The sequence below is a fragment of the Buteo buteo genome, chromosome 2, assembly GCF_964188355.1.
Source record: "Buteo buteo chromosome 2, bButBut1.hap1.1, whole genome shotgun sequence".
In the NCBI taxonomy this organism is placed as follows: domain Eukaryota; kingdom Metazoa; phylum Chordata; class Aves; order Accipitriformes; family Accipitridae; genus Buteo; species Buteo buteo.
In genome coordinates, this window is record NC_134172.1 from 54436495 (window position 1) to 54447132 (window position 10638).

Below are 10638 nucleotides of genomic sequence, written 5' to 3' on the forward strand. Positions count from 1 at the left end.
TATGTTCCCAACATGTGAATGAAACATGTATGTTCATATTGTATGTATGACTAAAATAGTAGAATAAGGATTTGTCAGTGCTAGATCACTAACATCAATTAGACATAAAAACAATTGTTTAACAGCATCACAGCATATTCCTATGATTGCTTACTTTGGGATGTACTTATGTGCCCCTTTCCACCCTTTAAAAATGTAGCATTTGAATACAGAAAAAAAGAGGTACAGCGCTACAAAGCAAAATTAATAGTTGAGTGGCTTCTTTTAAAGATTTTGACATCTCAGATAAGGTGGCACTTCCAAAGCATAGATTATTCTTTATGCATTATTAACCTAATGATCTCCTTGTAGTCAGAATCATACTGTATTTCGATATTTCTTCATTCTGGCTGGAAGAACCAAGCAAGATCTAGTCAGGGAACTGCCTAGCCTGAGATAACCACAAACGTTGGCCAGTTTTCCCCTTGTCTGCCCGGCTGCGTTAAGGAGAAGCACAACTAGGCCGCCCCTGCCATTAGCAGCTGGGAGCAGGCATGCCATAGCTGCATCTGTGATTCTTGTAGATAAGCTTGTGACTCGCTGATCACAGTGTCGCTTTCCTTTGTGCTTCAAGATTGCAGACTGCACTGTAAAAAAGCTGTGTGCAGCTTTTGGGTGGGTCTCTTCTGTGGCGCGGTCTGGTGGACTTCATGTATTAGTCACAGGGCCTTGAAAAGTTCAGTCTGGTTGCTTTTAAGCTCAGTTGCTGTGGTGGGGAGAGGAGGGGGAGGATGCACACCCTGTCCTTGTTACACCTACCCCTACAAGCAAAGACTGTAGCACTGCAGATAATATTTCATCCAGCAGGCCGTTTAGGAGCATGGTCTTTGTTTCTTTGTTTGTTCTGGGTTTGGGGTTTGGGGGGGAGGGGGGGGCTGGTGTTTTTTGTTGTTTGGTGTTTTTTTAATGCATTCCACATCTGTTTTGGCAGATATGACTTCCATACACTATTCATTCAATTCCTAACACTAGTATGTACTTTTCCTGATACCTTGGCTTGTTGTGTGGCTTATATTCTGCCTTTTAGTCAATGTGAATTTCTTGAGACTTTACAGAATGTTTACATACATGGAAATGTATGTACAGCCTAAAACAGTAAATCTGTAATGGCATTAAACTGTTACGTACTGCAGCGATTACACGGAAGTCAGCACATACCCTTTTTTAAAGACTTGGCCTCTTGTTACATGATTATAAAAAAGCAGTTCTTTTGTGTTAACTTTTTAAAAACAATTAATTTAATTTTTAGATCAACTATGTTTTTAAATGTTTTTCTATTAATATCTTAATGATACTTACGAGCCAATTTCCCGGAGAAAAAGGCAACCTTATGTCCTGTTTCACAAACCATTGCTGACCTCTTTTTTCCATTTGCTACATGCTTCTCTGTAGAATTGAATTTAATAATGAGATAATCAGCCAACAGAACTTTGGACACAGTGGCCATTAGGCTAGATTAAGAGAACAAGGAGCCGAGTCACTTCAAGACGTAACATATACTCGGTGTTTTTCAGACCTGCTTGCCAGGTCTCGTGTATTGTATTAGAGACTCCTGCTCTGCCTTACCCTGCTTCTCTCACACGTGCAGTGCAGTGCTGTGGACTTGGCTGGTCCAGCACCTGACATGCAGAAGGCATAGATAGATAGGGCCTGGGGGCTGGAGAGAGACAGCAGCACAGACCTGCAGCTGAAGGCATGCCTCCAAAAGAAGCACCACGCTCAAAGGCGCCCTGCTAGCAGAAGTTAATCTTGCCGTAGACTCTTCCGCTCTCGTGCAACCAGATGTGTGGTTGCCATTTGACTTGATGCACTTGTCACAACACCCAGTACCTTGGAACTCACATAACCAAAAAAAGTTGGGAGGAGTATGCAGTCAGAGTGCAAAATGTGTACAGTGGCAAGTGTAGGTGCATTGTCTAACACCATGAAAATTAAATAGACTGCACACATGAAAAAAGGTACAGGAGTAAGTACATTGCCAAACATGACCAAGATTTGAAGTGCTGTTACAGAAAAATGCACAGATTTCTGTGCCATTTAGGGGCTGTCTGCGTCATATGCTGTAAATGGTAACACATACAGCTGGTTCTTAGCCCTGCAAAAGCATCAGTTCCTGCCCCCCACTCCCGCCACCCCCAGCAAGTAATGGAAAGCTACCTGACCTTTCACTGAATGTTTGTCTCATGTATGGTGATAAAAGTATGCTATATATTTTAGACTAAGTATAAGTGCTTTCAGCGTGCTGGGCCACCTCAGCTCTATTGTACTGAATTCAAGGAGATTTTGTTGAGGGAAGGGGATGCAAGATGAATAAAGGTGGAAGCGATAGTGACGCAAACAATTAACTCAAACTATGGCTCTGTATCAAATACAGGATAGTATCTCTTTGGCTAAGGAGAAATGTTGCCGAAAGGAAAACCCCAGTGTTGTTTTTATACAACAATGGAAGCAATGTAAGTGATTTCTATTAACTTTTTTTTAACAGGCAGAGATAAAGCTTATTGCATGTGATCATCCATTTCAATTTGTGAAAGGGATTAATTGCCTTCCCCTGGCTTCAGTTAGAAATTAATTTGACTTTAAAAACTATCTATAGGTAATGGTTTCACTTTAAAAAATCTAGTTTTGTTTGTTTTGTGGTCACAGACACTGCTTAGGTAGTGTAAGAAAAATACTTTCTTATCTTTGTCTGCTTGGTTTTCCCTTTTCTTTTTATTCTTTACTTGACCCACATTTACTGTTATATTCAAACTACTTAAGGGTCTAAATGGTCTTATGTAACAAAATTGCCATGAAAGCATATGCTTGAAAACTCAAATTCCAGAGCCCCATCCCATTTCCAGGTGTATTTGGCAGTGTAGCTGTATGATACTGCTGGGTATGCCACTCACAGGGGAGGATTTTGCTGCAAATTTAAAGGTTCAAGTGGGCATTCAATGAGCGTGGATGGTCTCCCATCGGGCCAAATCCAAGATTAAAAGCCTGAGCTCTGTTTTAATATTCTTTTTCTGAAGTGTCAACATTCTTCAGCAGCAGTGGCTAAATTACCCTAGCAGATGGACAGAGTTCACTGACTAGAATCAAATCTCGTTTGGCTGCAGAAGGTACTTCTTCAGACAGCAAAGCACAATATACATGTAGTGATAAGCCAGACTGTTTGCAAAAGTAAATACAGTTGTAAAATCTCTTTCCTTCTGTTCATCATTTCACCTCTCAGAAGTACTACCTCCAAATGTAGCCACCCTTCCGTGTGTGAATTCGCCATGCATAGGCCTGCATTTTTAACATCATTTACCCCTCCTCATTCTCTCTTTGATATTTATGGTATGCCTACTTTCAGCTCTTCCTTCGTAAAGGTGCAGTCCTGTCCTGTCCTGTCCTGTCCTAGAGTTGCCTAATCCTGACATCTAAAATAGTAGGAGGTATTTGCAGTTGCACTGACCCTACCTACTTTTTTTAAAATATAATAATGCATATTATGTTATGTGTATATACACATGATCTGGCATACTCAAGGCTTGTAAATTCATAAAGATAAAAATGAAAATATTGTTTATCAACATAATCTTGATTAAACTGAAAAAAAATCCCAGTCTTCTCACCTTTACAGGAGAAGACCAGAAATACCTACACTTTGAAAGTGGATTTGATAATCTGTTAAATCTTGCCAGGACTAGTAAGTTATATTGTCAAAAAAATCAATTTAAGAAGTTATATGGTAAAGACTTTATAGTGAAAGTAAAAAGATAACGATACTCATCCATCCATTAAATAAACTCCATCTAATGCAAGTCATAAAAATAAGATGTTCTTCACAAAAGTTTATAGAGATGTACAAAGTACAAAATACGTATTTGAATAAGCCTCTGGGTTGTGTTAGTGTTTCTCATGATTCAGGAGCTTTTTCAAATGATAGTTTATTCCAAACTTCATCCCTCGGGCATGGGCTACAGAAAGCTTCTGTCAAGGCCAGGACCATACCAAGTTGCTGCCCCAGTCCTCTTCCTTGTTTGCATGATTGTGGAGAGCCTGTAGTGAGCTGAGATGCTGGTCCCTACCAACAGAAGCTAAAGCCTTCCAGCACCCCTGGCTTTTTGTTTTCTAGTCTTAGCCCTCAATGAAAACATTCACAAACAAATGCAAATTTAAAAAAAGGATTATGCAGACCCATTTTCTACTGTGACATTGTGTCAATGAGTTTACTTCCTGGCTGTAAGGATTTCTGGTTATTTGGCAGTCTTTTTGCCAAATACACAGTCCTTTATCATATACATATCTCTGAAGATCAAAATGGTAAAAAAAAAACCCACTCTACTGCTGGTCTGAGAAAGCTGCTACTGGGAAAATATTGTTCTATTTTTAAAATCGGAGGACAATAAGAGTTCTTTGTGCTTTATGACAGAAAGGTTCACCATTGCAGTGATTTATGTGCGTGTGCAAATACAGACAGACCTGTATATTAAAGTCCGTCATGCAGTGATGCAAGACTTGGTCATGAGACGGGCAGACAACATTACATTTTAGCTGTCAGCTGAATATGCTGGTCAGATACATAATGGAAAGAATCACTGATTTAAATTTGTATCAAACTTGTATCATAGAATAAAAAAGGTCATTGGTTTAATGATTTAAAAATGTTACATATCATTTTCCTCTCTGAAGCCTTCATGCTGGGTATGAAACATACAATTAAGAGAAATTAAGGGAACTGGACTTTAGCCAAGAAAATTTTGAAATAAATGAATGTCTGCACAGACTGATGCTGAGAAATGCTTTATGAAGGATAGATTGCTGACAACGACAGAAGTGTTAAAACCTTGTCCATAATTTACGTGCAAAAGGCCAAATTTTGCTCTCAATACTTACTTAAATAAATAATACCAAGGGCAGAATCCCATCTTTTGCTTGCAAAGCAAGCAAGGTAAAAAGGAGAAAAAGTGAAGGCTAGGCAAGGCCTGTGCAGTACTGAATTTCTACTTAAGACCTTAAAATACTTCCAAGCCACATTTGTTTCATGAAGTTTAGTATCTGTCAGATCGAGGGTGTAATTCTGATTTTCTCAGTCTATGTGAGTCTTAAGTGAATTTTAATTGGCATTAGTCACTGGGAAAGCGAGATGAGATTCTAAGGCTGGAAGTACGAAGGACTGAGTCAACCAAGTGAGTGAAACAGTGACTAACTAATTAAGTGAATGAGTGAGCATGGCATTGTTTGCTTTTGTGATCATTTCTATGCACGAGTGAATGGCAGGGCTATTACATGTGTGTGAATGAGTGGGGTCAGGGTTGCTGAACAATCCATACGTTTGTGTGGTCTTTCCATCATTTGATTAGACTAATGAGCCAAGTGTTTGGAATATTAATACATGTAGACTAGAGCTAAACTTGTTATGTAGTTTTGAGACAAAAAGTATGAGCAATAATGCACCAAAGTCTGTTTTCGGTTGCATACGTGTAACTCCAGATTGGATAATCAGCTGTTCCACGGCAGGTTGCTTTCAGCCTATTGGCATCAGGGAGCTGAATGGTACACTATTACTTCTTCCCCATTTATTGTTACAAGTGACATTACCAAATCTGTTTGTAGTTTACTGCAAATCTAATTGTGTAATATAAACTGAAGCATTATCTGACAATGAAATGATATTCTGTCTTATTACATTTTCATAAAGGAATACATTTGGCTATCCTTATGTCAACTAATTTGCTTCCAAAGTAGTTGATAAGGCTAGCCATAATTTTGGCACCCTAAAAGCTTATTCTTTTGAATAGCACAAACAGAAGCAGAATAAAACCTTGTTCTATTATGCCATATATAAATCAAGTTCTATTGTCACTTTTCATAGCTGCATGCAATTAAGAGAATAGGAGTCAACACTATGCTGCTAAAATCTAATCAAATCATAGGTGTGATGCGTGGATATAAAGAAGTAGTCTAGAATCTTGGAAAACTTAGAGGTTTTTCAGGATTTTCCTCCCTATGGATTTTTTTTTCCCCCTGAAGACTCACTCGTCTTCGTTACCCTGCCATTTTTCTAAAAAAAAAAAAAAAAAAAATTAAAAAAGATCTGTAACTTCCAGCAGTAGGAAAAGTCAAAGAAAATATATCAAGCATTAGTAGTTACCAGCATTTCAACAATTCTGATGTCTTGATCTGAGCTGGAAAATGCTTTTAATTATTGTAAATTATTCTGAATTTGAAAACTGAGGTTAAGGGAAACATATGTATATTACATAATTAATCCTAGAGTTTTTCAGGCTTTTTCTTGTATGTCAGTTGATTGTTCCAGTAGAAGATATTTCCTGATCCTAAGCCAAAATCTGCCCTCTCGTCTGTACTGTGCTCTCTCAGAACGTTTCAGTAAATTGAGCCGCTGGCAGTATTTTTTCATATATCTTATGATCTGACAAAATTTTGCCATTCTTTAAAAAGCAGGAATCCTTTGCTTTTTACATCCTCTAGGTTTGGGATGGCAGTCCTCCAGAAAAGGACATGATTTGGCAAACAAATTGTGATTTAGCAAAATGCTGATGTTCTGCATATGCTGCCATCTTTCCAAGTGTATTTGATCTTGATTTGGATGCCTTAAACTATGTGATTAGCTTTAAAGAGAGTAACAATTTTGGGATTTTTGTGGGTTAACCTAGCCAAAAGAGCTATCTGACTTTATGAGCAAAATCAGTCACTGATATATGTGCAAGCCCAATGCCAAAGGTAAAAAACTGTGACTTCTGCTCTGATGGAAGTCACATAGGTATGTTCTAGTTATCCATGCAGTGGTAAAACTAGGGTGGGATTCGATTCAGGTCTCATGACAAAAATTACCAAGCCCAAAGATAAACAAAAGCAAAAATTATTGAAAAAGTTTTAAATGGCAAAACTGTTTTATAGAAAACTGAGAATGATCAGTCTATGTTTTAAACTGATTGGTAAACGGCAAAAATCTTCTAATCGATCTCTTCAATCAAAACACATGTGTTCCTATGTAAGGCTACTGTTAGCAACCATTTTACAAAGAGCTGAGAATTGGCCAATGTTCTTCTGAGACACCAAGTCTCTGACTACCAATTCCAAACAGTGCTACTGAATAGAGAAGGCTGAACAACATTTCTGAGACACCAAGTCTCTGACTACCAATTCCAAACAGTGCTACTGAATAGAGAAGGCTGAACAACATTTCTGAGACAGACTGTGTTTCAAAGAAGAGTGTTTGGGGGTTATTTCTGTCTAGTTCTTTAGTTTAGGATTAATTGCTGGGAATTTGAGGTGTGAGGAGTAGATAGATGGTCCATGATAAGGGAACAGATGTGATTTACTCTTCCTTTGATTTGCTTTGTGGTTTTTTGCAACTGCACTTCCATTTGCCTAATTCTCACATTTTCAAAATGAGCATAGGATTAATGTATGTTTATAAAGTGCTTTTGATGCCTAGAGAAAAGGCTTTAGCATCTCAGGATGTCATTGTTAGAGTGGAAACTTACTATAGTAAGTTGTCACTGACATTCATATTTGTGAAATTTTTAAATTATTTTCAAAATACACTCTGTATTGGAAGATTTGAGTGCAATATTGAAATACAGTATTGAAATACAGTATTGAAATACTTACAGAAGGTAAGTAGGAGTTAAATCATGTCATATTTGTTTTGGGTGGCCAAATATGTGAAGAGAGAAACCTTGCCCACAGCTGGATCAACTTTTCAGATAAGAAAGGGCAATGTGCCATGTTAGTTACACCATACAGCAAGCAAATGCTTGTCTGCATGTAATTCTTGCAGATCTTAAAAAAGGTCACAGTCTGGATGTGGCTTGACATCTACCACAGATCACGGAGCTTAACTGAAGAGCATCCACTGCATGCAGCTATCAGTTTGCACTCCATTTCTTAAACTAGACTAATAACAACAAAAAAAATCAAAATCTGAATGATTTGTTTTGTATTTGATCTTTGGCTTTATAGCACTGCCTGCACAAAAGCAGAACCTCATGGACTACCCTCTGGAAATGCTGCAGTTTTCCACCTTCTTAGCCCGTACTTCCTGTAACCAATTCAGAATTCTCCTCATGCTTCCTCAGAGCGTGGAAGTCAAATGCATACACTTTGCACATCACGTGCTCTTTCGTAGTGCCTCTTTTGCAAAGTGTCTCTCACAGGTCGAGAAGTTCACGTGAGTGTGAAAATAGAGAGGATGAATAATAAAGAACTGCTGCCATCTGACAGCTGCTCATTGACACACATTATGAGTATCCAAATTTATTTCACCAGCTCTTGCTGCCATTCTCTGTGTATAGATTCAAGGGACCAGAAAACTGCTACAGAAGCTGCTTCTTTAAAATCAGTTTGTACAATGCCGCAGGAATGTCCAGCATGAACAGCTTCGAATTCATGCTTTGAGTGACTTTTATACATTCTCAGGGCTGTAGCTCAATTATTTGTATTATCTACAGTGTTTTCCTGGGAAACTGTATGAAGGCAGGTAAAAAGAAACTTTATTAATCCTGAGATTCAAGCTGTATCCGAAGACAGTGGCAGTTCAGAGGGCTCTTCTAAACTGCACAGTTCAGAAACACTTATCCCTGTGTGCCTTATGCAGCATACAGAGAATACCACATCAAAAGCACCAAATCAACTTCATTAGACTGCATAAACAGAAGGCTTTGTAGTTTTATTTGCTCTCCTTTTTAAAAAAAACACCAAACTTTGGAAATTAAATGCAAAAATAAATAAATTAAACCCTAAATTCATACACACATATAGTTACCCTGTTAAAATGTAAGAAGTCAGGAAATGCAAAAGTTAATGTTTTTATGTCAGCTCTGCTGCACTGAATGGAGACAGTCTTTCTCATCCTGTTTTCCTTGTTACATTTATTCAGGTTTATGGCCCCTCTCTCACACTGTAGAAGCTTCAGAATTTTTGGGAATAAGATACTAACATCTGGAACAAACCAACTAAACTGCCCACACTTGTTTGGATAAAATATAATTAAACCCTTGCATAATAATAAAGTACAACTCAGTAATAAAATTAACTGAATACATGGATTGCTATAGTTTTGCTGTTTAATGTGTATTGTAGAATAAACCAGATATACATTGTGACCAAATTAATGTTGCTGTAGAAGCTTAATATTTGCATTTTGTGGTTGCTAACATCCTACATTAGTGAACTAGAGAACAATTCTATGCTATAGGATTTTTTTTTTTTAATTACTTCTACTCATTAGCCCAAAGTGAACATCACCCAGAAAGTTACTAACCAAGAGAGGATTCCCAGCACCTCTCTGCTGAAGGAGCTTAGAAATGTATACCCTTCTAAGGACTGCCATAAGATCTGTATTAATTAGCATGTTCTTCATTAAATAATGTGTGCTATTTGGCAATTTATTATCTGAACAAGTTTTCACACGCAATGATACATAAATAAAACTTTGGGACCTGAGTTAAGTGGTTAGCAATGTTTCTGAAGCATTTTTATAGTATGATTGATCACTAATATTGTACATTGCTGAATATATGAAGAATTTGACTTGAACAGGTGCTGTCCAGTGTATATTCATAGAAAGATCTTTTGTGGAGGGGGGGGGGGGGTGTCCCTGGTTTTAATTTTTTAAGAGAGGAAACATCTGAACCTTTACTATTTACTATTATTCTGAATTTAATACTGGATATTAAATTTGACTGAAAGGACCAATAGAAATAGCATGTACAGAAAATCCCCAATTTTAATAGAAGGATAAACACTGCATGCTGCCCCCAAAACCTACTTACAGTCATGTCTTCTAGCTGAAGTCAAGTCTGCCAAGAAACATATAATTTTGATCTGTTTAGTAGAAACAGCCTTATATGATAAAGCTGGATTTGCAACATAACTTGCAAATAAGCGTGCCTTGAAAATGTGAATGTTTCAAATTAACAGCTAGTCCCAAACTTCTTACATAAGTCTGCAGAGGGTGCTGAGGAAAGAAAAGAGCATCTTGCAGAAGAAACAAGTGGAGACCTTGAGTAGTTGTTAGTTGGCCATTCAGTATTCATTGTCCATAACCAATGGCAGTAAAAATGTTTATGAACCTTTACCACTTCCCATGGGATTAGCAATGTAGAAATTGGTACAGCAGCACTTTATTTTCCATTTATGCATCATACTATAGTTTCTAAAGTTTTAATCATCTATATGTTTCAAAACATGATGTGTCTGTAAAGGAGTCAATTCTTTTTTATAATGCACGTAGACTATGGAATACACCAATTTACCAACTACCATAAAATTTGTTCTGTTTCATTTCAGAAACCTGACCCTTTTTAATCTTGTCTTCCCTGAGGAAGAACATCTAGAATTCACATTTACTTAAAAGAAAAACAAAGCCTATGCACATGCTATCCATAGAATAGAAGAGGGGATCAGAAGAGGATTTAGTCTCAGTTGTTGAATAGCCAAAATTTTGACAGTGATATCATCAGTAGAGGCTGCTTTGGCACTAGGTTTGAAAAATGCTCAGACTTAGTCCCAGGACCATACAAAATGAATAATAGATACACAATACCAAATATTAGTATAAAAGTGCATAGCTAGGTATAGTTAAAAAAAATTATAGAGGGC